The 27,672-nt window shown below is 42.7% G+C and overlaps 1 protein-coding gene and 1 long non-coding RNA gene across 2 annotated transcripts in view; both read left to right on the top strand.

Annotated features, from left to right (window-relative positions):
- The first annotated feature begins 3,638 nt into the window (after nt 1-3,638).
- Nucleotides 3,639-18,842, top strand: LOC124293371. Its single transcript, XR_006903310.1, has 5 exons — nt 3,639-3,881; nt 5,951-6,155; nt 13,700-13,817; nt 16,026-16,387; nt 18,691-18,842. It is a non-coding gene; the product is annotated as an uncharacterized LOC124293371 (long non-coding RNA).
- An 8,614-nt stretch (nt 18,843-27,456) lies between these two features.
- LOC107223488 overlaps nt 27,457-27,672 on the top strand; it is a 53,342-nt gene continuing 53,126 nt past the window's right edge. Inside the window, exon 1 of the mRNA XM_015663170.2 lies at nt 27,457-27,547. The gene's annotated coding sequence lies outside the window, so the exon portion shown is untranslated. The remainder of the gene's footprint in view (nt 27,548-27,672) is intronic.

A 27,672-nucleotide genomic window follows, 5' to 3' on the forward strand; every position in this document is an offset into this window, starting at 1 on the left:
CATGAAGACTATGTGATCGACAAGAAGGAACATAGCTACGGGTAAAGTTCGAATATGTGTAGGTCCTGAGAAAAATTGATAAATTTTCTAAAAATTACTTCAACGTTTCGACAACGAATCGGACCGAATTTCAAAACTTGCCGAAAAAAATTACGCCATCAGAAAAAGATAAAATTCAGTAATCGGTACAATTTAATCAAGAAATTCGCAATAACGATTCGAGCCACGTTGAAAGAGATTGATGCAAAGATCCAGAATATTGAAGTATTTTTTAAAAAATATACAGATTTTAACGAAAGAAATATGTTGAAAATTTAAGTCTAGTTTTTTTTTTTTTTTTGTATTCCGTACCCAGCTGGCTATCAAAATCACCGGTAGATTATTTCACCACAAAAGCTTGTCGCGCATTTCGGCGTGCGCGAAGTAGAATTTTCAAGGGTGACAGAAATGAACGCTCAACTTGTTTGTGTGCACAAAAGTGCTCAAGTCAGTCCGCGCCTTAAGGATAATCGGTGCGTGCCTTGTGTTCTCGTTACTGTGGCCAATTGCAATGGTAATAACTACAGCAGGAAATAACAAGTAATGAGAGTTCGAGCCCTAGAGCTCACAGAAAAGAGACTAAGAGAGGTTTGATTGGTTTCATTTTCCCGTGATTAGAATTACTGATGGTGCGGATTGGGGATAGCGATATCATCTTCAGCTTGTTACCTAACGGCAAAGAGCATGAAGGATCATCCCGAGTATAAAATCAGACCATTCTGAAAATAATCTTTCACAAATTGCAAAGTACCGGTAATACTGCAAGTATTATTGCTGAACGAGTGCTTGGGGTAAAATTTCAAGTTTTTTATCACCGGTGTATCGACCTCATTCTGGAATTTCATCTCTTTTGTTGTATGAAACGATGGTATAAGTAATAGAGCTAATGTTTTTGAGATAGTCGGTATCTTTTGACGTTTACGGCATCTTTCAAGCTGCCTGTAGCTTCGAAATTATATTTTTAGTGTTGTAAATACAGAAACTATATCACAATAGTTTTTCAAATATGAGTTAACTTTTTTTTATGATACCTATCAGGTATCCTATCGTACCACTTGAAACTTTTGACCGTACATGAATGGTTTATTTATTTATGTCAAATTTCAGCGATGACGTTATCATGCAAACGATTTTTCATCAGTCCACGGAATAGACTGATTTTGATATCCAATCCAAAGAGATTGAGCTCTTTCGCTTGTGGCATCGTCTCATTGCAAGAGAAGTGACGAAATTTCAGATTTGATTGGAGAATTTGTACGCTCGAACCACTCAAACATGCAAAAATGCTAAACACCCCAAATAGCACACTAGTCGAGTCATGTTCGACCGATTGCTTGAAAAAATTGGGCCCACTTATTTGAGAAATACGAAAAAATACGTATGCGAAACCCGCAGCTGACCGTATCACAACCATAAGATCACAAATGTCCGTTAGATCGTCAATTCGCAGTCGATAAAACATGAAAAGTTGTCTGTAAATTGTCTTGATGTCGCTGAAAAAAATTCGAGAGAAACTTCCAAATTTTATTATCTATCAGATTTTATTGATCCTATAGTACGTCAATTCCACTTTGATCGCGAGACTCTGCAGGTAAGATACGACCAGAAAACGAGGAGTTTTACTGTGAATTCAACTGATGAATAATAGCCTGCATAAATTAACTAAATCTGGCAATTAGTACTTTCATAATTTGCTCTCCTCGCGTTCCCACGTTATTCATCCGCGTAACATGTATACGTGATTCTTGGCACTATACGGACGTATGTTGGTTGGTGGAAGCTGATATTTTAGAGTCGGTATACGAAGATATGCACAAGAACTTTAACACCGCAAACGGTAGAGAACGATATTACAGCTCTGCATCTTGGTTAATTGTAACGCTGCTTTTTTATCGCTCAACACCTGCCAATGGTATGAAATCCCGTAGGAAAATAGCGCCTTACACGATACACAGCTGCAGAGAGCGACAGAGTCTTATTTGTAACCCGCGCGCACGAAGTTGCACGAGCCTTTTTGTCTTCCGGCGGATATGTTCTCAGTTCGGAATTTTAACAGTTCGAAATTACCGCGTGGGTAATGTTAGAGAAAATGGTACAAATACCTAAAACCGTACGATTCCTCAACCTTTATCTCGGTTAAACATTTATTTTATATTCTCGGGTACTCCATGAATTTAAAGAACAATCAAAAATTACCGTATGTATGGATTTTCGAAACAGTCAGACTTGAACGATTTACAAGAATTGTTCCAGATGTTGACGAAAAAACTGTACGCGATACGAACGTCGGGTTCAACTTTATTAAAACTATGTACACCTTTAATCTGTCAACTTCTTAGTGGGTCTAATCGGACATATAATATGCGTACGTGTCCAATTTAATGTTTTTCGCGATGCCAAGTTTCAACGTTCGAAATTTCTCTTTCGTATTACAGTCACAGAACGAAGTGACAGTGGTCGACTAGCTGAGACGTTACATGTGATGTTACATTTCCGATTCATATTCTTACGTAGTTTCTCGGTCTGTCAATCAAGTTTTGGCAACTGACAGCCCGCCGGTGATCCGTATAAAAGAAAAAGTACGTAATAGGCGTAGATTTCACCACTCATGGGTCAGAAATTTTCTACCTACATAGCGACGCTCTATGCTCTATACCTGTGTTAGACTGCGAAGTGAATTGTAGAAATTTCGGTGGAATTTCTTACGGCGTTTGAAAGACCGATTGGCGATTGTCGATCTGACAAACCGTCAGCCCTCTATTTCTATGACGAACAGGCTTTGTTGTTTGCTTGACAAATACAAACACAACTTTCATTGTATAATCACTTGTAAGCATTTGATGATCTTTGACACTTGACAGTTGAGCTGCGATTATATTATAGGTAGAAATCCTCTCATTGTCCGGTACAAATCACTGGACGGATTCTACTCTTGACGCTACTAGTATCGGATGATGCATTATTTTTTTCATGCCTAGTCTTTGACGTTAGTCGAGACGGCAATACGGCGATACGATTTCCGTAAAAATGCAGTTGCTGGTTTTTTCGTCCAGTTAAAATTAGCAACGTTTTTCTAAACGGTAAAATTTAAATGCTTGTAAATGAGTTGCTTCTAGTGTTATTTTCGATCTCGAATTGTGTCAGTCCGCTGTACGCTGACAGACAGCAATAAATCCAACAGTAGTGTTCCGTGTATGCGGTTTGATCGATGATAGAACACTTATAACGCTGTTACGACCGTGCAGGGTTATCTAATCTGCGACGTACGAGGAGGTGTCATAGTAAACACGCGAGCGTGCAAAATGCATATACCGAAACATCTCACATTAAAACACAATGGAAAGTCAAACGACGTCCTTTCGCGATCTAGTTCTGATATCATTGCGAAATGAAACCAGTTTATTCGTGTTGTTCAACAATCTACATCTACACGTGCGTATATATACAGGTAGTCGACACGTCTCGCATACTGTTACCATTCGCCGGTTGTAAGTGCCTCCGGAAAAAAATTAATGAGATATCACAACAAGAAGAAATATTTCCTTGTGACTATGATTCTTTTTTCGTTCACGCTTACGCTTCACATTTTACAGATATCTTCAACCCGTTGCGCTGTAACCACCGAAGCAAATTCATCCATTCGCGCATTTTGGATGGATACTTCGTACAATCCATCCTGTTCAAGGACGGGGCACCAAGTCAGAGTTGGATCACGGTACGGATCATAAATATTTACGATGGTAACGCAGTCAGTGGTTACCCGCTTGGCTGTACGATGTATCCAGCCACTTCATCTACACATAAACAACACTCACTATCGCATACGGGAACGTGCGTCTGAGGTACGTGAATTTATTTCTTCAGGCTTGTGCCATGGAAAATTCAGGTACTTTGAATTACCGGTATAAGGGGTTGGAAGTATTCTGTTAGATTAATAAATTTTCCAAAATTACGGGACGTTTAAGAAATCCCCACATTGTAACTCTAATGAATCGAATAGCCCGTCACTCTCGATTGCTACTATGAATTACCTAAATTAATCTGGAAAAGGGGAATATATTTATATTATTTATTACCAGTAGATTTTACCAAGAAGCGTCTCATTCCACAGCCATTCTATTTCTTATGGATGTTGTGTACTGAAATCCATAAAGTATGAATTGCCTTACTAGCTAGTGCGAATAATGAGCGACCGGAGACGTCGCCTCAAACTTGAAGTTTGTAACGCCGAGATATCGAACAAGTAGAAGGGTTCTATCGTGCAGTGAACTCTGCGCCAGAACGACGAATGGTTTTTGTCGTGATTTGGTAGACTAAATGGGGTCGTAAACGTTAACCTATGTAGAGTTGCAAGGCAACCGAAAAAGTCGAATCGTTCTTTTTCGGTGTGCGCAGAGCACACCAGCACGAGCGGCAGATGCTTACGTGTAGAAAAACAGCCGCAGTATTGACCAGGGGAACTGAAACCGACTTTCCGTAAGAAGGCTGCAGCATTTTACTCGATAGCAAAACGCGTTTACCTGTTTCACTCACGCCATAGCTGCTCGGGAATCGGATGGGCGAGCAGTTCCGCGCTCAGAGAGTTCCTCCCAAAGTCGTAAAACTGTTCCCCTTGTCATTCCTTGGCAGTTCTGTTCGACTCGACGTTCGCTTATGGGTGAGCAGCTACGGTGGAAGTTTATGAGGGACTTTGCATTTCAATGGTCCTCACTTCGGCCAGCGGCCAAGTGAGTGAACAGAGCCAGCTTAGGCCAATCCAGTCCCAGCTAGGGTTTATAATGGACGTCTTTGTGGTGATAATTCCTTTCTTGCTTCTAGCCTCCTCGACTTGACCGGAGTTTATTTGTATCCCCCCCCCCCCTCTCCCTTCGGCTGATGGTTGAAGGTACTTTTCTCGGTGTATTCGCGTATCTTGAAGCCTCGACGTCTGATATTCGTTACGATTTACGGACGAGTTCTTTGGACTTGGTCGTTCAGCTCTTGTAGGAGGGTTGCACGGGTTGAAACTGGAATGTCAGGACATTTTCCAAGTTCGTATATGTGAACAGATGCCAGTTAAACAAATCCTCACCGAAGTTGAAGCGGGTATTTTTGAATTGATTCAATAGTATTCAACGGCACGGTTGTAAAAAATATATATTGCAAGATATGCTGCTGTTGAATACTTGTCTGCGCTGCAGATATAAGCGGGACGTTATAAACTGAATTTGTCGAAAAGAATAAGAATGGAGTTTTGGAGTTGGGTTCTGCAAATTGTATCTGGTTCCAAAAATTCTGAGCAGCTACCGTCCAGTTGCCTCAAGGCATGGGCTTGGAGGATTAATCGGTACAGGTATACTTAGAGGCCAGTTAAGCTCCCTTTGTGTCCGGGAGCGGAAAGATTTTATAATTTGCATTTTAATACCATCCGTAATCACTATAATCATAGTCTTCACGCTGAGATCGGTTGGATTCGGGGGCCAGTAGCAGAAAAACGCACAGGATCTTAGGTGGGTACGGTTAAAACAGAATACTGTTGGTAAATTAGCTTCCATGATTTGTGAAAGAATATTGACGTAGGTTGAAACCGTGACCACGGTTCACCGGTCCGAATCATCAACAGGATCTTTCATAACCGTTTTACTTTACCTTTCTTTTCCTTTGCTTTCACCATCCCCTGCGGATAGATTGCACATTGCGTGTCATGGGGGACCTGAACATATTTCTAGTACTCGCTTCGTTGTACGATTCCTAAGAAAAAAATTTAACTTAACGAGCACTTTACCCGACCAAAATAATACTCACAATGAACCGCGTGCGAGATATTGACGACGGGCTATCGAGGAGCCCATTACGAGGCCCAATCAGTGTATATCACGTTAACCGAACGCAAACTCTTCGTTAAATCCTGCTTTATGCTTTATTGCCTTAGAGTACCTGCACTCCCGCCAACCCCATCGTTCTTGTCCCACTGCCACACCAACGATAGAAACGACTCCTGGCGCCTGCACCGAAGCAGCTTGTCGAGTCAGCGGAATGTCATCCGGTCGGCTCCGTGGATGATTCGTGTTGCTGATCACGCTGATCGACCACTTGACCGGAACGCGTCGCAAACTCTTAAGTGGAACACCCTGGCTGTAAGTATTTTGCACCAATTTGATAAATTAGAATGGCTGCGCGGTAGCTCGTCGAGCAAATAATTTGAAGCCCTCGATTATTGAGTTCTGTTTTCTTAGCCAGGGAAACGATTAGCAGCGCAAATATTTCGCGCAGTCGATCGTTATTTATTGTTGGGGTTCGCTAATCCCTCGAAGCGTGTATTCACATGTACCGTCTGTGAAATGAAGTCACTGGAAGAATTTCCTGTTATCGACCTTTTTGAGATGTTGTCTGCTGTACTGTTCGCGTTTACCGTAATCCCAACGAAACTAATGCCATTGAAGTTTCTAAACTTCATGACGTTATGGTGACATTTACGGAGAACCTATAAAAAAAATCTACCAAAGTATCCATAAATTGCTGGTAGCTTACACGGTTGAACAGTTTGATTTTGTCTTGAAACTCGAGGGTTGGGATAAAAATAAAAAAAAAAAATACAGACCAGTATAAGTGAGTAATTTTTAACAGACTTCTTTCTATTTCGAAGAGACAGTGATCCTGTTATTCTGAGGTTGAATCCAATTGCAAGTGTTGGATTTCGAGATTAATTATTCACGTGTGCATCATTATAAAGAAACCTATAACCCATGCATATGAATCGTTGATTAATTGGTGTTTCTATCGTTGTCCGAATCCGCCCGACAATCCGTTCCAGCTCAATTTTGACATTTAGAAGATTTAAGCCCAGCGATAGGCTCAGGGTACCGATTGCAAATAAATTCCTTGCATAGCCGTCAGCTTTCACACGTGCTTCTCTTTTCGACGGTTCAAAACCGCGTCGGCACCCTTCGAGTCCCCTAATTTGCTGTAAGAATCTCGACGTCCCACGTCCTGCCTCTTTTTGTGCGATAAAAAAATTTACATATCGATAACTACGATTAACGCTTCTGTAGTTTTTAGTGGAGCGCTTCTTAGCGTGCAGAGGGATCTGAGCCTGTCAGTCCGCATAAGCCCTGCGACTTGCCGAGAAGATCCCGTGTTCCTTCAAGCGTGTTTTAAGCCCGCATAATGTATTCATCGTGACACACATACCCACATGTGCTAGCCCACTTAATGGCGTGGAAGGGTTTCTAAGAGCCGGGAAATCCCCGAGGGTTGCCCGAACACGACGTCCCTACTCCGTGAAGCGGATCTCGTGTTCTCCGACCCACCCTGTCTTTTTGGAGCAGCGCGGGCTGCCGAGCTAAAAGGACTGCAGGATGGCCGGGTCCTGTGGTCGTAATATATGTACGCAGCGAGGCGGGTACCGCGGCTGTATAATCATTTTTTTTCTCCCTTTCTGCGGGGCCAGCGACCGTCTGACAGCCTACAGACTCTCGGTAGACTTTTGATCGTTATGACCCCCGGTACCTCTGTGGTAGAAACCCTTGGCCTTGAAACATGAACGCGAGGGGGCGAAAACCTTGCTCACGCTGTTCAGCCTGAGCTGAGTGGGATCGATTCACCTTTCGCTGAATTTTGTCTGAGATTATGGTATCCGATAAACCTTCGGGCTTTTGAGTGGTTTCTCCGAAGGATGGCGGGGCCGGGGGGCAGAGAGTGGCCCGGAGATGCACGGCGAAGGGTTGTGTTCGGTCGGAAACTCGATTATCAGGTGCAATAAATATCAGCCCAACTGGCCCATATTCGGGGAGAAAATTCCTAAACACATGTCGCAGTTTGAACCTTACGATGCGAACAGACTGATATTCCGCGAAAAACAATCGACCGTTTTCATATTAGAAGTCAAATGAATTGATATTCGGGTCTGTCGTTGTTCTGACTTACGAAACTTGTTTTTATACTGACTATGCATCGGTTGTACGTATATTTTTCCGAGTCCACGTGAGATGTGGTATGGATTCGACTTAATTAGAGGCGTAATCGCACTGGGATTCGTTCAACGTACTTGGAGTAACTGTGCTCAGCTATCTAATTGTAAGCTCACTTTCACACTCGCATAGCCCGCTGAATGAATTGTAGAACCAGGATATCTTGTACCATATATCTCGAATGGGATTATTTACCTACGGTTTATTGCTTCGGCTTTAATTATAAATTCAACGGACAAACCATATTCGGTTACGCCATTTACGTCATCGGGTGAAAGACCTTGTGATTTCCTGATTTTACCACGCGAATAGAAATTCATAACACACGCTATAATTACCCTTCATATATATTTTCATCAGATCCCAAAATAACCAGGTGCTGAAGTTTTGCAGAAAATTTTAATCTTGGCAAGTGGTATTTAGAACGACTCAGGTTCGTCGGTATATCCTTTTATTTGCTTCCTTATTTTTTTTTTTTTGCAAATCAATCATAACCGCCTTGGGGTATTTCATCGGTCTGCAACACGACAATAATGGGTTTTATGGTTATGATCAGTTATCGAAACTTATAAAACCATTAGTAAAATATGGCTGATGTCGAATATGACCCTGTCGCATTTTGATTCGCAATGAATATAACTCGCGGCCTGATCGGCCGTCGGGCTAAGTTATACATCGCAATGCGTGGTTCGAATATACAATTTAAACTCCGAACGATCACGTTCAACGGTGTGTTTATTTGTTGGCTAAAAAATAGTCGTATATCAAAACAGAAATAATTTGTTCATTCGAGAACGAATGCCGACTGTGAATCAGGTTTTGATGGATGGAATGAATCAAGATTTCCGGAAGAGAATCGCTGCGGGTTTTGAGAAGTTAACAATTTTATTTCCAATTCAATCTCACGATACACACGGGTAAGAATCGACTGCAGTTCCAAATTTTCCGTGTTGACGAGCACGGCACAATGTAGAAGTCGAGATGGTTATACGTCTCACGATACTCAGAGTGGTTTTATATTAGCCGAGGTTTATCGGAAACGCCACGCACACTTGCAGCCCAACTTGTGGGAGCAATAAACCACACAGATATGATATCGAATGTATTCCTTTACTGATCCTGATAAGAAGACGTCATTTTTTCCTATACGAGAAAAAAATTTGGAGACGGGAATGTTCAATGGTGAATAATTCTATCGAGAATCACTACGGGATTATGAAAACATACAATCAAAGAAAAGATATTGTTCAGCATTCGCTAGAAAAGTTACATCAGTTTCCGATCATCCAATGGTACATTTCGTAACGGGCTGCGTAATGCGAACTGGGACTGTTGTGGCATGTTATATTGACGTGAATTCTTTCTCACGCAACTTTCCAACGAAGTTACTTTGCCGAGTAGCCGTGTATCTCTGAATGATTTGCCAGTATTAATAAACGATACATCAAGACAGTTTAGAATGTAGTTTGAATTATTTATTGTACCATACGAATTAATCCGTGCTATTAATTTATATCAATTACGCACATTTTGTTCAATTTTATTCTTATAATGATGATGCAATTTTTATATCGTACGCGTTTTTGAAAGTTGTGATATTGAGTCATATAGGAAGGGTTCAAGATTGTCTGGGATAATGCTTCTCACAAATAACAACTCTTTTTACTCTTAGTGAATCACTGTAACGAATTCGTACAATGTTCATGGTTCCTGTAAATACTCCCCCATGTTCGCTAGTACCTCGCATTACAACGTTTTTTGAAGTTGATCGTATTTGCATGCATGGTGGAGTGAAAATACGACAAAATTCGTGCACTTCTATGTGTCCGTACTCGTAGCTCGTCAGCAAAATTTGAGAGTGGGATCAAGATTTACCACGGCACAGGCGTTAGCCACGATCTAGACACGTCGAGACACGTATATTTCGAAAGTGTGTTATGAAATTGGAGCTTTCCTCCGAATCCCTAAACCCCGCAGGTATCCCGAATGACACGCGCGTCCGAAGACTGACATACCCGGGGCGAACCTTCGATTAAATCAAACACGAGTGATTCGCGTGCGCACCCGTGTACGATGTGTGCGAAACTGGTGAAATAACGAGAGGAAAAAAAACTTGGGAGTAAAACAGTCTAAGCAAGAATAATATGCGGGAAAAGAAATTTGACTCGAGAGGTCTCGAGGCTGAACGAACAGCGACAGGCTCGCAATTAAAATCAAGATTTTGCACGGCATCGGTTGATGAGGAATGCGAAATTAACCCGGCGCGTGACGTGTCAAAGACAAGACGCAGGGCTCATAAACTCAAGACCAGAGGGCAACACGCTCTGCTCATTATCCTCCGCAGTCTTCCTAACTGTACAATGCATCCACCCCGCCCAAGGGGCCCCGGGATGCGGGCGAGACTCTCCGCGCTGCGGAAAGGCATTGCGGGCGTAGAACTCACGTGCAACCATCCTCCGCAAATAAACATATAACCCGCAGCCTGCTGCCTACTATTCAAGCCTCGAGTCCTACGAACCATCGCTGTTCAGCTGGCGTGTAGATGCCCCATTGCTTTTCCCGTTGTTCTCTCCTCAGTCCTATTCGTATGCGCTGCATTTTTCTCCATTTCCTCCCCTCTTCTTCTTCTTCCTCATCATCTTCTTCTTCTTCTTCTTTCTCTTCCTTTTCTTCTTCTGCAGCCGAGGTATCGACGCTAAGTGACGCAGTTAGTTCGTTCGGAATTTCTTACAGTGTTCACTTCACGGGTAGAATCGTGGAGTTGGTCATCCAATCGATAGCAGGTGGGACGATTTTTATTCTTTGACGTAACTTCGTTGAGGGACAGTCGAAACCGAACTGATCACTGTTCACTGCAGTCATTCCCAAAGCTATGCGATCGCTTCCCAATGCACATGTAATGTAACGAAGGACGAACAACCAGAGCGTTGAAAACGGCAGATGAATCCTGTAACATATAAACGAGATGAGCGGTTTGGAAGTCGGGATATTTCGATAGTGAACGTCTCGTCATACCGGTACAATCTAAGACTCCCAAATTTGAAACGGGGCCACTGTGTTCCAAATCGCACATCAAAGATCGCAGGTCGGTAGTAGAAAGCGAAATTTTTTGTTGGAGTTAATTCGAATATGCAACGACGATAGGCGAAGCGATGCAGTTCCGTGCGTCGGCGGCATAATGCGTTTGCCTGTTACGAAGACCAAATGTGTCAGGAGCGACCCTGACCAGATCAATCACTGCCAGTCGTAGGAAATTTACCGCAAGTATGCGGCGTACGAGGTGGATGCAGGTACCGAGCCACGCGAAGCATCGAGTAACCACAACCTTGAGTGCGTCTCCGGTGAATAGACTCGAACATTTCTCAGCCGAGACAGACAAATGCCCTCGGAATTGAAGAAACTGACCTAACAAATGGTCGGGTGACGTTGCGCCGGGTAATCTATACGGCCGAGTCGAGCGTCAGACGCGGCGGAATTCCGAGCAGATTCTAGACGAATGAATTATGATAAAATAAATTCCGTTCTGCGAGTGCGGTGATTACGTATCCTCGAAGAACCCACACGCCTGGTTTTTGCTCTAGGCCATTTTTTCACCCCATTACTCGACGCGCCATGCGAAACCTATTCAATAACGGTCCGTTTGAAAGATTAGGAAGTGTGCAGCGTGATTGCAACGAGAGACAAATTGTACCAGAAGAGTTATCTTGTTTTTATGCGTCTACAAAAGTCGGGACACCGAGGCTCGTTGCATGGCAATTTTCAACGAGGTCGTTGGTGTCGAGGTAAGCGAATACGAGGACGGGAGACACCTGTTTTCATATTTCAGTTTCTACCGGGCAAGCGTGACCCAGTCTCGACTCGAACAATTGTGTTATGTTGTACACCGTGAAAACTTGAAACGAATGATAATTATCGTTCGTAATAAAGCGACACAATAATTGGGCAGGCGTCTTGCATAACCCGCAAATCCCATGGACAAAGAGGCCTTCGTTCGCTCGGCTTGTATACACACGCAAAGATAATCCCACGATTAGACAACAACGACGCAGCTAAATTACGAAATACCGATTATATGGAAAAATGTTTCGCCACGTACTCATTGTTGACAGCGATGCTTCCGCGTGAGAAACGCGCCACGTTCTTACAGCAGCACTTCGACGTTTCACGTGCTTTAATATCGCTTACAGTGCGGCCTTCCGGGGCACGGACCTTTCCAACAATTGAAGGACGATCGCTTATTACGGGACGGATGTGACGCTTCTTGGTCCAATTCCACCCGGCACGTCTAAGTCAACCGTCGAATCATCCATGGCTCGTTTCGCGAGAGTTGGACTCGGGTAGTAGCTGTGTTAAGTGGCATGCTTGACCCTCGCATGAAATTGTAGCTTCGCTGTCTGTATCAAACATCATCTCGTTCGGTACACGCCACGCGGGATATGGAGCACTTAGACGGGGTAACGGCCGCCCACTTAGCCAAGGTAACAAGCGTGTGCTCTTCAACGACCTAGCCCCACGTCCCAGGGGCTCCTAGCCTGGCTGCCGCGAAGAAGAGGCCGGTTGGTGACCTTTGCGCCACGGCGAACTCCGGCGTTCCGTTTGCTCGGTTACCACCGAAACGCGTGAATCAGGACTCGTTCTCCGCCGCAATGGTTAACTCTCACTTTGATATGCTAATTGCGTAACTGCATGGCTGCGATGTGATCGTAATTAATTTTCTGTTAAATGTGCCTGTAAGTTGTATCAATATCGGCTGTTCATGCCTCGGGGGAGACCAGGTTATTCTTTAACGCACGGCGCGGTGGCCTTTTGCGCGTGCAGGCTGTGTCGATAGTGTTTCTTCGAGTACCTGAGCCGACATATTATACCCGCTTGCCTGTGAATTGAATATAGATCCGACCGAACTCGCTTCGGTATTCCGATACGTGTAAGTGAGAATGGGCCGGACGACTTGCAGAGGGAAGCGTGGAACACGTGGCAACCTCAGTAATGGCGCTACGAGTTGGCAAAGTCATGATGTATCACGCCTGCATGTGCAGATGCCATGACGCCTCGGATGCCTAAGTACTAAGTACTCGTTCCAAGGATGAATTACAATAAAGATTAGCCCATGGAGCAATCCAATTATGGCTCGAGGCGATTTTTACGATCTTGACAGAATCATTATCATTTTTATCGATTCCTAATGAACTTCAGGCGCATGTAGTTTCATCGGCGCTGCAGATGCTGGGAACTCTTATGTCGGGTCAATTTTTATATGGCTAACGATTGAAATCTCGTTCAAGATAATTGAAGTCGATTCTCTCGAGGCCGCTACATCACGAAAAAAAACCTCCAACGTTTTATGGGAATTGCTTAGTAGATGTACCGGTTTCCGTCACTTTAGTACAACCAGTCGTGGTCGTCGTTTGATCAAGCTGCGGGCATATTCGTTTCAAATTCACCGCGTGATTGCTAATTTTCAAACAATAGAGTATACCAAACATTAAAAACTTGCCGGAGGTCAGATTTTACTCTTGAATCAAGTAATCGGAGAGACTAAGAGGAAAGTGAATAAATACAGAATATTACAAGGGTGGCCAGAAATGGTACATCCACCCCATTAGACCTCGGACTGTCCGTTCTTGAATCTCGTCAATTTCAAGAGAAATTGGCAGCAATCGTTGTAAAAATCTATGTTGCTCGAGATAACGACGTGCGGGTGATTATTGCAGATCGCGACGTACAACGACGCTGAAAAACCTTGGGCAACGGAACACCGGGGCTGGGATGCTCCATTCCCAGTATTCTACTCACGAGGATGAAGACGTCTCCCCACGTATAGGATTAAGTGTGAGTAATTTGTTGGACTGGCTAGACTGTTTGTTTTGCTGGTTACTCTACCGAGGCATCTGGCTATCCTCTACCTTCTGCACAGGGCAGAAAATCCCTTTAGATGTAAGAAAATCCACGATCACGGAGCAGTGTAGGTAACCGGTTCTTTAGGCGACGCGATCTGCTCTTGGAATTGCGCTCGGATCCGGAGGGCTTCCTCTCATCTCCCACGAGCAAAAGTAATGTCCACCGATGGCCAAGGCGTACACTGCCGGCGAAGAAGATTTCACGGTTTAAAATTTCGTTACAGAGAAAATATCTGCGAAGTATGCTTATTTCCCGGCTGGAAATTTTTTTACCTTCAACACACCGAAACTGTTCTTTGATTGGATTTTTTGCACGGAATCGTATCCTTGTAGGAGTTGAAAAAATTTCCATTATTCAGATACCCGTTATCACCGTTGTATAGCGATCAACAATGCAAGTCAAAAGTGAATTCTGTAGATCGGCTGTACGTTATTGGTAATTGAATGATGAATTGAACCGATTCGCAACAGGGTATCGTACTCGCGTCAACAATGAGACGCGAGGTACTTATCCTACGGTTATTCTGATCTCTGCTCAATTATGAATTGCCAAAAGACTGGATTCTGAAAATTTGTTCAAACGGAAGGATCCTACGCGATTACGATGCGAATTCATTGGATTTCCCGTTAATAGCACGGCTAGAGATGAGCTCTAACAAAAATCGTGTGCCAAGTACTCGGAACATTCCAAATGAGATATGCGTGCAATGATGAATCTGACGTGGTCTAGTAATTCATTCCTACTCTTGAAGCACTGCTCGATTTTATTATTCTATGTCCCAACATTGGGGGTAAAAAATGTGCGTGTACAAAGAAACCATTTTTTTCCATACGTTCGGTAATCGTATTACTTTCTGTTCCATACAATTCAACATTATATTTCATAACGTACTACGCAATGCTAAGTGTGGCTGTTATGCAGTATTATATGTTAAGGACTTGAATTCTTTCCCACGAAACTTTCCAGTAGAAGTATGTTTGTTTACAAAAGTTCACTTGTTTTATGGTGAGCCAAATGGCGGGAATATACGGAAGGTGCGGTTTTCAAATTAATTATCGTTACATTTGGAGTATACGTTCCTCAAGGGACGGTTCATAATTGACTTAATTACTTCGTATTTTCAGTTCCACAAGATGCATGACGTGCCAAAATTTCTCATAACGAATAGCTCATCACATTTAACATACTTCCAACCAATTTGCGAAGATTTTTTTTTTTTTATGGGCGGGGAACTTCGATACGTTCACTGAACTTTACGCAACGCATCGTTTCATCTTTTTGCCGACGTTCAAGCCTAATTGGATTTGTTGCCCGAGAGAAACTGTGATTAAATTCATTCATGAATACTGCAGGATTCGAGCCATAGCTCATTGCTGAAACACGAGAATGACAACAAAATCAACCGCTACACACGGTATCCATAATTCAGTTTTACTCTAGATATTATATATTTTTTTTTTAAACAAACATTCTGACAAACGTCTATCGATTATTATAATACTCGAGTAAAACGTATACCTAATATTTAAATTATTTGAATTTTTCTATGTCGTTACTCTGTGAATGTTCATGACAACAGAAGTTTCATCGGGCTTACGCGCAGATGCGAATTTACAATGCGTAATTTTGACGTCTTATAGTTTCACTTAAAATTGAGCGATTGTCACTTCATATTATTAAAATTTAGAGCAGGAAGGAGGTTTAAAAAATTTCGTAAAATGTAGTACGACAAAGGAAAAAAAAATTCCTTTAAACGAGCCAGCGCAAATTTACCCCTGTTTATAATTAAAGGGTTGACGTTTTATGGGGGAATAATAGTCATTTAAAATTAATGAAAAATATTTCACGCACAATCGTCGATTGTTGAACGATCCCTCAATGTTCGATGAGTCGTGAAATGGGGCGTTCGCAATTCATTGAGCAAAGATCGTCTGTTCCAATTAGCAGAAATAAGTGGCTTCCATCAGTGTTGTTGCAAAGCACGTGTTCTAGTTTCGAAGAGGACGACGCTCGTGGTAAATCACCTCGCTTATGATCTACAAGCTGCATATAAACATGACGTTCGCATGGACTTTACTCGAAGCAGCACTAGCTTATGAGGAGCTTATGAGGTTGTAAAATTTAAAGTGGTGTTTTTAGATTCATTCCCTCCGAAGGAGAGCCGAGGGGGATTAATCCGTCAGTCTCTTCCCCGGTTTAAATCTCAGGGATATTATTACGGTGGCCTCTACAGACTTTATTATATATCCTCAAAGAACTCTTCGATCAACTACGCGCGCCTGTACGAGCGGTATGTGAAACAGCTCAGGGGCATTCTGGGCGCATGGCACCCTCTCCCAGGAGGAAGTCACCTCAGTGATCTTCGACGCATCAGCGATCCTCGGCATCTCCGGCTGCAGTACCATCTTCCGTCCTGCAGGGCCTCCCACTACATTGGCACTTTGCCTTCTCCCCGGGTTCCGTAAGACTTCTCACGTATGCCTGAACGCATCTATTAGCTGGTATGTAGATTTCTTTATTAACTGGGCGGATTTTTTATGATACTAAAAAATTCGATTATTTGAGCTTGAAATACATGGGAACATTGACACTTCGTAAATTTTTTTACCTCATGAATTTTTATTGATTTCATATACATTTTTTCAATCATTTGTTAAGATTTATAGAAACATTAGACGTAAAGAATCGGATGAAAGACAATGTCATCCAGGCATTACTGACAATGAGTAGTTGAAAACGATCAATCCGTGCATCGTTGATGAAATTACCGTTACCTAGATTCGTTTGAAGCATACTATACCGATGTACAAAGGAATGCACTGCCGTTCAATAGTTTGGTCGAAAAATTTGAGAAGAACACATTGCTAAAGTGATTCAGGAAACGATGAATCAGGTCACAGAGAAATGCTCGCGGACACCATTAAGAAGAGACAATTTCCCCCTTGATACCATAGGCGTCGGTGTCGGTATCACAGAGGGTCGTTTGCATAGTCTAATCGTGAGCAATAAGACCATTCTAATTCAACCTTCGTAGCGGTACAAAGCGAGCGTTAATTACGTTGATTGATTTAAGCTTCGTCGTGGGGGACTGAGAAGTCCTGAAGCCTCACCTATCCGGTACAAAGCCACGCCGCTATCGTGAGCCAAACGAAGCTACATATACTCCTTTATGCATGCGGCAGCGATCAATGTATGCACGGCGGAAGATCTCGGACTGATCAAGATGCTTTTGCACTACCTGATATCCGGTCAGCAATCAGGCCCAATCACTGTTCGATCAATACTCATCGGGCCAAGGCTCGGGGCCCGATACCTGGAGCACATTTAATTACCGTATCATGCTGTTACAATTAGGACCCCGTCATATCGCCAGAAATCTGACCACTTTCGAATCTGCGATTGTGTACGTGCGTATGGTTAATATCGCTTTGTAAAATAACGATTCATACCTTTCGTCGGAGTTGTTACGAATCAATTACACTCCAGAAAATCTTTCATTGGTACGATACACCGATTCGATTGGCATTTCATTCGTGGCACGTACCGCGTACGCCTTTTATTGGGAACTCAAATCTGCCACATCATTTGCTCATTCGGCAGCGGTCAAGGAATATTAAACCATGCGATATTAGCGGATCATTCTATGTCGAGAAAGCCGACACGTAGTTAGATCAGACCAGATGCGAATTTTAGCCTCTGGTTCCGTAGCACCGAAGGCTGATACGAAAAGTTACACCGCTATCTTTCTCGATTGATGCAGTATACGGTCGAAACGGATGCAGGTGCTTTACTCCTTCCGGGTGACACGAAGACTCTGTACCGTTACTTTGTCGTCTTATTGTCTTAACTCATGCAAGTGCCGATGTCACACGTGTCAACCGTATGAAGTTTGATCACGGCTTTCGTTCAGTCACTGATTGCATTCCACTTGTCCCAAAAATTTCATCAACTTTAGGAAAAAATGTATACTTACAGTGGACGTGTTTTTTTAATCATTACTTAGACCAAGCTTTTGGTGATTTGGATTATTGATATAACACAGAGGAATTTAACTTATGATCATGAGCTTTGAATATTTTTAAATGCTTCCGTTTAACTCTTTGTCCAAACATCAGAATCACGAGTGAGAGCCGTGGTATTTACACGTATGACCAACCTTGCCGTGGATTATGAGCCCGCCCGATCGGAACTTAAATCGTAGGCCAAGGGGTTAATTATAACTTAACTTGTAATATTGGACGAATAATGGGAGGAGCTGGTCAATTACGAGTAAAATCGAAGGAAATGGAAATTTTGATAAGTATCTTCTTTAGTACTTGAAAATGGGTAATAAAGTGAATGGGCCAGTGATCGCAGATCAGGTGTAAGGTGAAAAATGATTAAGTACCATTAGGTATTTATTATTTTAAAATACTCGTATAATATTTACAGCAGCGCGCAGTTGACTGTCTGCGATCAGCCAAGAGCAAGGATACAATTATGGTCATTAACTTTGAAAATAGACTGTGTTTCCGTGGAAACATGTATTATTACCCCACTCGTCGAATAAAGTTGGGTATATTACAGTCGGACGTTGCTCGTAAATATACCTACTTACGAGAAAATATTTGAATAAAGCATTTTCATAACTCGAACGTTTCTAAAAAATTCAGTAGGTTATGCTTAGAAGGTCTAGACTGGTGGTTGATCCTACGCAATCTTGTCGTTAGTCGGTGTCTCGTGCATTAATTTTCATTAATCTTTAAACAATTTCCGATCAAAATACCATACTCCAACTGACTGAATATATTTTTGTTGGATTTAGGAACGCATCTCTACCGCTATCGAAAGAAAAGATGTGGTCAAGATCACTCTTCAAGCGGAACGCAGAAAATGACTGAACTAATGGCCAAAACCACATCAAGCGATACAAAGTACCATGAGCCGCCTTGGATACATGTGCGTGCAGTTTCTATTTGCAAGGCAAGTTTTGGAATTTTTTTCAATTACTCTGTAGCGGTGAGGAGAATTACGATAACATTTTAGATTCTGAACTACTAAACTTTTCAATTTGAAATTGTGTCGTATTGCTTAATCTTCAGCAAAACGACAGAGTGCGCCACCAGTGCTTCACTATGTGCACAACTGAATAGCGCAGGTCGAATGGTATGGCCATTGAGCGTTACCACTGTACAGCGTTTGTTGGTATTTCTTACCATTGCACAACTATCCTTGTCTTTATGACGTGAATATACTCGTGTGTTCTAAGACTCTTCACTCGTCATTCGTATGCTCCGTCTCTCAATACGAATCCAACATAAAGCAACGTTGTCAAAAAACTGTATTAGAGGATCAAGTCACAAAGAAACAAGTCCTAATTTGTCACAAATCGACCAAAGGATATTCTATGCCTTTATATAGCATTCAATATCTTATGTCAGAATGCGGTCTCCCCAAAGTGGTTAATATAGCTGAATTTTCGCGGTTTAAAATCGTTATTGTTACTCTAATCTCGTTCCGTGATGGGCTGTTCTTCAATAGAAAGTCATGAAAGAAATTTCAGTTCGACTTTTTAAACAGCTGTTTCAATATTTCTTTGATTCGGCATGCTTTTATCGCGACTTGACGATACTGATTAAGAAGATTCCGCGGTGGTTTGAAAGTGAATATCTTTACCAGTCGACTATTCCGCACGATCCGTATCGTATAATTCATAGTGCCTGTTGCCTGCATGGGTCATTATCTTGCCCTGCGAATCTTTAAGCCTGTATAGAACATTCTGCATTGCTAGACAGTAAAGTACAGCGGGTCCGTAAGGCACCAAGAATCATTAACGGCACGTTTGTCACGGATCGATCACGGATATGCATACACATACCGACCTGTAGAGATAATTTGCCATTTTATACGAGTTTATTATGTTGCCCCAACGAAGTCGAGCCTGGGCTACTGGTCACGGATAGACGGAGATCAGGTATGATTGTACCGCAGTCTGGTTACCGGACGGGCCGAGCACGCGGAACAAGTCTCCCCATTTTGTTATAACTGCTTCACCGGGAACATTTGCATCCGCAGGAAGCCTGGTGCAAAGACAATCAATTCCTTACTTGTGGTGAACATTCGCTACGTCCGCGAACTGAAAAACTCCTTTCAGTTTCCTCACTGGTCAAGGCTATTGGAATGACGAAGTAAAGCAGTATTTTTCAGGTTTTCTTTTTACACTGTGTATATATCGAGGTATATATTAATTTTTCCGACCTCCCCTCCCCTTCAATTTCGTCCTGGACTTACCTAATCTAGAGGTTATGCGCGGAACCCATAATCCTCGCGAATGTCGTAACCCGGGAACTCGGGGTACAAAATGAATGGTTTGAGTTACCAGTGTGATTAATACCCCATTGCTGAATGGGACAATTATGGGAACTTTGAATACGTAACTCCGTAGCCGCCATAACAGAGGGCTCGTGCGATTGTGCCGAGTCCAAGTCACTACACCAGGTTCATGTTCGTACCTCCGCTATAATTTTCTAGAAACCTACAGCCATGAGACGTGCAATTGTCACTTTACAACGTTGAACTGAGCAGAGAAGTTGTACACGTTTGTGCGTCTCGGCAGGTACAATGTTTGAATTGGAGAACTTGGTGCTTTTCAGATCCCTCTACGGCATTTGTCTTGCAATAATTGCTTGATTGATCAGCGTTCGCCGAAGCGCAAGACCATCAGAACTCGTGACTTCCGAAATTCTTCGACGTAAAGCAGGTCGATTCGTCATCCTGTCACCCAACCGGAGGTGACAAACGAGAATGCGATCAAACCGAGTATCAGTGAGAGGTATCTTGAAACGCCGATCAAAATACTCAATCAAAAGGAAGCACTGACGATTGTACGAACCAGTTCCCGTTACGAAATTGAACGACGATCTCATTTCACTGCGTTACGACACACGACGGGTGTAAAGACTTGAACGAGTATAGCGGTTGATGATCCTTTTCTGTAGTCGATAATCCAGTCTTTGTTGGTAGAAATCAGCAACTTAACTCGTAACCATTTGAAATATCCATTCAGTTGACGAACGCGTGGAAGATTTTTGAGGCTCACCGGTCTGCGATGTGGTCAAACAATCTTTCTGCCTCGCGTTACACAGTTATTGCACAAAACAACAGGAGTCAAGATACGTTTTTATTTTTTGCTTTCCACAATTTATCTCCTCACGTCTTTTGTTCAAGATCTGCAAGTGAAGTAGAGTCACCACTTGTATACTGTGTACTTAAGCAGCCGTGCTTACTATCTTTGACACTGAGCTAGAGAGCTCTTGTTCATCTTTACTCGAGGCTAATTTATTCTTGAGTCAAGCCCACCTCTCGCTGCATGTATATTGCTGTGCTTAAGTGGCCAAGATAGAAGAGTAACGTCAAATAGCAAGCGGATGATAATGGCGAATGCTCGGATTATAATAACGGAAAAGAAGAAAATGCATTTCAGAACATCAATACCAAAATGAGGAGTTGGGGCGAGGAGAGAAGCAAGGATTAAAATGGTAGTCGATAAAGGACGAGCCAAAGACGACGTGGTCCATACGCTGAAAACATGAACACGCGCGGTCCGATGCACTTGACTCAACTGCGGTTGCCCAACGATCCGAACATGGACGGTGCAGCAACAGACGCGAGGAGAAATTGGGAGCTAAATATTTATGAAGACTTAAAAGGGGCAAGTCGGTGCAAGACTCTATTTTATTGTTGATAAACACGCGTCTCGAGTTCGCGCCTCATATGGTCAAGATTCGGTGGAATAATTTAACCAGTAAAATACTTTCGGGGGGCGATGAAAGGGTCGTCTTCTGCAGTGTGACGGAAGCTCTGGTCGAGCTTGAAAATGATCCGGATCGGCGAATAACTCAGCAATTCGAACCACCCGGGTGGCACGGACGTTGGCCGCAGCAATAAAAGGAGGAGATTCTTTACGGCGACTGTATAATTACCCACCCACAGACGGTGCGATTGTTCCCTTAGGTCTGCGGACGTCGGGATATTCAAAGCAGTCGACGTTTTGAATGCAACTACGCCGCAACGTCGTTCCCGAGATGCAAATATCGGGACATCAGAGCCCAAGGAATAACGAACCTGCACGCTCAGCGTCTTTGGAGTAGTTTATTCTTGTATTTTCCATTGTTTTTCCATCCACGTAACAACGCGATTCGCTCCGTTCTTTATTTTCCTTCCACTATACCATAAGCGATTTCCGAGTGGCGTTACGAAGGGGTTTCCTTTTGCCATAAATTCAAAGATTAATGTCCAATGAAAACAAGCCTCTGTGGTACCGGTAAAAATTCATTCGTTCGAAAGCGAGACGCTCTGTCGAAACTCTGTGACTGGCTACCATCGTTCGCTTGCGAAATCGACTGCTAGTGTCTCGAGATTTTACGAGATGCAGCATTGTTACCTGCTTACGAAGGTTGCAGTGGTATGGCTGTACGAGCAGGGTCGAATAACTCGCAAGAGGCTACTCCCCTCTTTTCTCTCTTTCTCCTTGCCAGTCGACTTTGGTTAAGGATGAATGGGCTGGACCGTCTGAATCAAAAGTTTGGAAAGGAGAAAAAAACCGTTTGAAAAATTGCTAGCAATCTTATTTCTGCCAAAAATGGTCAACGCGAATGAAACGACGTTCCCACCGAGTAATAGAAATGGATCCGAGTAACACAATCTAAGATATCAACAACTTGAGAAAGGTTTTAGAACAAGAACTTTCAACGCGACAAAACTCTCTGGTTTTTTTTTCTATCCAATCCTAATGTTTTGAAGGTTATTATTCCCCGTGACATTTGTTGTACCGTACCTGCACAAATATATTTTTATCCAATACGGAGACAACTGTTTGCATAAAAAATGTTTTAATCAATCTTCAGAGATCTCTACGGTAAGGAATGTGATCCTAAAATCATTATAATCATATCGAAAGCACCAAAGCTTAATCATTTTGAACTTTCTAGTTGTAAATCCTTTTCTAGAATCGTTGGTATCTTTGGCTTGTCTTGTTCAAAATTGCTAAAATTCACCTTCATTACTTAGCAGAGATGTTCTTACATTTGTGTCCACTATCGTCGGCGTAAATAATATCGTTGTAAATTTTTCAACGTTTTTTTATTTTCCCTAACTTTTGATTCAGACGATGGAGCCCATTTATCCTTAAAAGAGCACATTAAAGACACAAAAGTTATACGTGCCCGGTCGTTTGTATGAAGTTTTCGCAATTTTTAAATCATTTTCGCCATGTTCGGAGGCTCCGTTACAGACTATGACCGAGTGCTCTGCGCTCGCTCATTTAAATATACATCATACCTTATATTTTATTTCCAATCGTTGTCATGTAATAACCCCAGTAAATTTATGCACATGTGTAAACCAGTCGACGGGACTCGAATCCTTGTACGACGCATCGATTTCGTTCAATAATTTCAGTCAGATTTCTACAGGGAACCATTTAATAATATTCAACCAGCTGAGCTCTGTTACGTTGTTAGTATTTTCCAAAGAAGTGAGAGGATTGACAGAACTTTCTACAATTACCACGTTCAATGTCCAGGCATCATATCGTGTTCACCTGTTTTAAACTTGACTTCGGCAAAGTTTTTTACGTTACATTGAGAGTTAAACTAGTCAAGACCATTCGATTTGTAAGGTTATGTATGGGACAAGCTTAACGAATCTCAGTGTCCAAGACCCTTTTTTCACGTATTTTCTTTTCCTATATATTCAACCGTCTCTTTTATATTATTTTATTACTTCCTGTCTCTTTTTTTACTCCACACAGTAACCGTAGAGTGTCGAATGCGTAGTTGGACAGCTCTGGACTCCATTGCCGCTTAAATAAAAATTACCGCACTTGTCCAACAAAAACGCATGTTACAGTTTCTTATCTATTCCTGTTGAATGTCTCGAGATATATTCACAGTATTCGCGTATTTACAGCGACGATGCGAAGAGAGTAAAACTCGTCTGAATTTTTCCGCCGGGATGAAACTTTCTTTTTCGAGTTCTTACAGCCTCTCCACGAAGCAGCGTCATTGATCGACACGACGCGCGTGTCCACCTGAGCTTTACCTTTCCAAGGAAGGTAAGCTTCGCGAGCTGATTGCCACACAAGGGACCTGGGCGATGATTGCCCGCTGCCCACGCTTCTGTCGATCGAGGAGTTGGGACGATCGAAAAAGTCCTGGTGGCTGCTGTCATTGCGGTCTCTCAAGGCCATTTCCTTGTCTTCGAGCGTCCAATCAAGCACCCGTTGATAAGATCACCGATTAAAGTACTCTCATTGTTGCCATTTCCACTCGCGTGGTCGGCTCGTCAACGATTGTTATTAATACACTCCCACGTGATGAGATATACCCGGGACACACAGGCGAATGGCCACTCTGTCATCGAGGTGGAGACTGTTGGCTTCGGAACCCGCAGACCTTTTTTTAAATCGCACTGGGATTTAATTGGGATCGCGGAATCATCAGAAGCAATTAATGAACTCCGTTAATGACCACTCTCCGTAACGCGGAAGTCGGATAAATCATTTATTCATTATATCTGTTCCGTGTCGCTCCATGCGGTATTGCTCCCGCTTCACCTTGCACGTAACACGATCATGCGTTCAAGTTTAGAAACGTGCGGTATGCCAGCCGACGTGTGTATCAGTTCCATGGATGGGTGAGCTGTGCGAGTCTTTCAATGCTATCTCGAAATTCTTTTTTCTACGAGAAATCTGGAAACGTGTGTATCGAATTACTTCCTTCACAACTCGAATGCCGAATAGGAAAAATGAGAACGATTTCCAAAAGATGTCGAGATCTTCGTACAACGCGCACCTTGACGCATACTAATCGTCGGCGAACGACTGACAGCGGCTGTACAAAATCGTAATTTGAAAAATGCAGCATATTCCTTCACTGGAGCGTGCGAACAATTTAGAGGTTCGTCTCACATCGAGGTCGAACAGTGCGGTTAGGGTAGATTTTACCGGTTATGGTCACTTTAGCGCTAGTTGTGGTCATATTCATTAAGTGTGATCTGAAGCTACGGTTGCAAATGGTACAGAAACGCTTCGAGATCTTGGTAAATGCTAATTTTCAAACAACATGGTGCACCAAGTATCAAAAGTAAAAACTTGCTCAGATTCAGGCTTTCAGTCACGAATCGAGCGATCGGAAAGATCTAAAAGTGAAATTAGTACAGTGACCACCATAGGTTTATCTTCCCTCGTCGTCGGCCGGGTCTTTTGATTCTCTCGGATGATTTGATCTTCGGCCCAGGAAGACGCGAGCGCATGATCGCACGAATTCTTGAGTCCAGATTCTGGATGCTGATGAACCTGCACCGCGAACCGTTCGACGCAGAGATTCCGCGTTCACGGTTGATTATGGTAAATATTGAAATGCTACGCGTAGCGTGAATCGCATACCCGGGGGCTTTTGCTTCAGCACATGCACAACGTACAGCCTTATACATACTACATACGTTTCTAGTTGCCCGCTAAGACTCGCCGGGATCACGGTACGGTTATACATACTTAAATGCATACGTATATTCGTACGAACGGCATACGCTTATCTCAAAGCATTCGCATTCATGGCTACGATGCACTGCCAGATTGCGGAATTTTTTTTTCAAATAAACATTACAACTTAATTAAGTTTCACTTAGGCAGTTGGCATTCACTTTAACCTCTGACTAGTTGCGTGCAAATTAAGCTTCAAACGCTCGGATGCAGTACTTTTTAAAAATCGCTAATCATTCCAGGAGTTTGTGTGATGGCTCATGCATCTTTCGTGACGTATGTGAACTTATGATCGTTTGGAATAGACTATTTTGTAGTGATTGGATGTCACGTAGCGTTGATTCTCGATAAAATCCCGCTTTTGGTATACTGTAGGGGGAATAAATTCACGCAATGTTGCTTTATGGTGAGGTGATATTTGGCAAAATCCATCTTTCACCGTATCTATGCAAAAGAAATTATTCTTGAAATATAATAAAAAACCACCTACATATCAAGGTTCTAAGGTAGGTTCGCTCGATCGATCAAAACTTCAGCCAAACGATCCTGTACCGGATATGTCACCGAATTTCACGATGCTACTCGCAACATTATGCCTTAAGCCTTACACTTCTGCCTACTAAATACAATGAATAAAAGTAAGAAGCAGGAGTCTGTGTACGGTTTTCTCGCACCAAGTATCGCGAAGCACGCTCGCGATCGTCATAAAGCACTTTTTGCTGCGCAATTAGCTGTAAAACAGAACGCTATTATAATACCTCTCAACACATTACAGGGTGGCTATTATGCCAGGAACGTACATAAAACTTAACCAAGTACAACACCGTACGTAGTTTTGTCCACCATATGTCGTAGCCGACGACAGGTGCCGCGCCACTTCGGTATATGTACATATATATATGAGCAAGAGCAAGTTGGCGCAAGGTGATGCGAGTTCTGCACTCATATGCATTGTACATTTGTTTGGAAGCAGCGCTGCTTACCTTTTCCATGACGTTTTTTCGCTGTCGACGGTCGAATGAATGAAAAAATTACGAATTGACGTTTCGATGATAATGGGTGGGGGGAGGGGCTCAGAAATTGCAATGCATAGAAAACGGCAACGGTGTCGAAGAATTATACACTGTGTACATTTGTGATCTGGAGACGTAAGTCAAGGCGAAAGCCGAGTGGTCATTAAGTTTGTTGGAAGAAGCGGGGTTGAAGTTCTGAAAACGCCTAATTCCCAATTATTTTGCGGCGAAACTTGAAGTAAAGAAGTTAAACTTTCACGATACAATCGAGTTTCGAATGGTTGGAAACCCGACGGCTCAAAGTTCCGAAATGCGAGCTTTCAAAAATTCAAATTACGATAAAGCAGAATTTCGAAAAATAAAGCGTCGATAGAGTATAATTCCGAAAGTTAAATTATGCTCATACGTCATTATTTATACCCAATGAGTGAATATAAAAGGTCAGAAAACCCGATTTCATTCATTCATTCACTCGTTAAGCCCTCGACACCAAAAAACTCCGTTTATACTTTTAACATGATCAAGAAAAATCCTCTTCAGATTATTCATTTTTTTTCTTACCTACACAAAATAAAATTGTTTTACCTAACCAGCAAGAAAGCAATTTTTGGTAACGATATATATTTCATTTCTTTACATTTTAGGTAAACTGCAACTTTTCATTGGGCACCATTCGGGACTTACAATTTCTGATAGTATCTGTTCTCTCATGTTTGTTATTCGAGTTTATTATATTCGGAATTCTGGCCATTCTTATTTTCGGTTTTTCTGATTTCCTACCCCCGCCCCTGCATCCATACCGTTATAACGTGCGGGTTGCACCCCCCCCCCCCCCCCCCGCCCTTCCCACCCCCAACACAACACCTCTACAAATCGCTCGACCGATCGATAGTTCGATATATGTCAACTACGAAGGAGAAGATGGACTACCGCCCGTCTTGCCTGTTGACCCGTATCACGTGACCCGCCTGGACCAATCAGCGATCGTGCTGGATAAGGAGAGAATCACGTGACCGCAGCACGCCGAAAATCGGTCGGGATTGCGATGAGCATCGCTCGACTCGTCACACTTTACGATCTCTTTCTATTCTGTTCTATACCTGGTTGCTACTTCATCTTCTATTCACGTAAGTGAGGTTTTCCTTGTTATTTTGCGAAGCCACGAAGTTACTTGCGTCGTATCTTGTTTATATTCTTTTCTCTGTTTTCTCTCGTTTACCCTGCGCGAGTCACGTGGTCTCGGTATCTAATA

This window comes from Neodiprion lecontei, chromosome 3 (assembly GCF_021901455.1).
Source record: "Neodiprion lecontei isolate iyNeoLeco1 chromosome 3, iyNeoLeco1.1, whole genome shotgun sequence".
NCBI classification, from domain to species: Eukaryota; Metazoa; Arthropoda; class Insecta; order Hymenoptera; family Diprionidae; genus Neodiprion; species Neodiprion lecontei.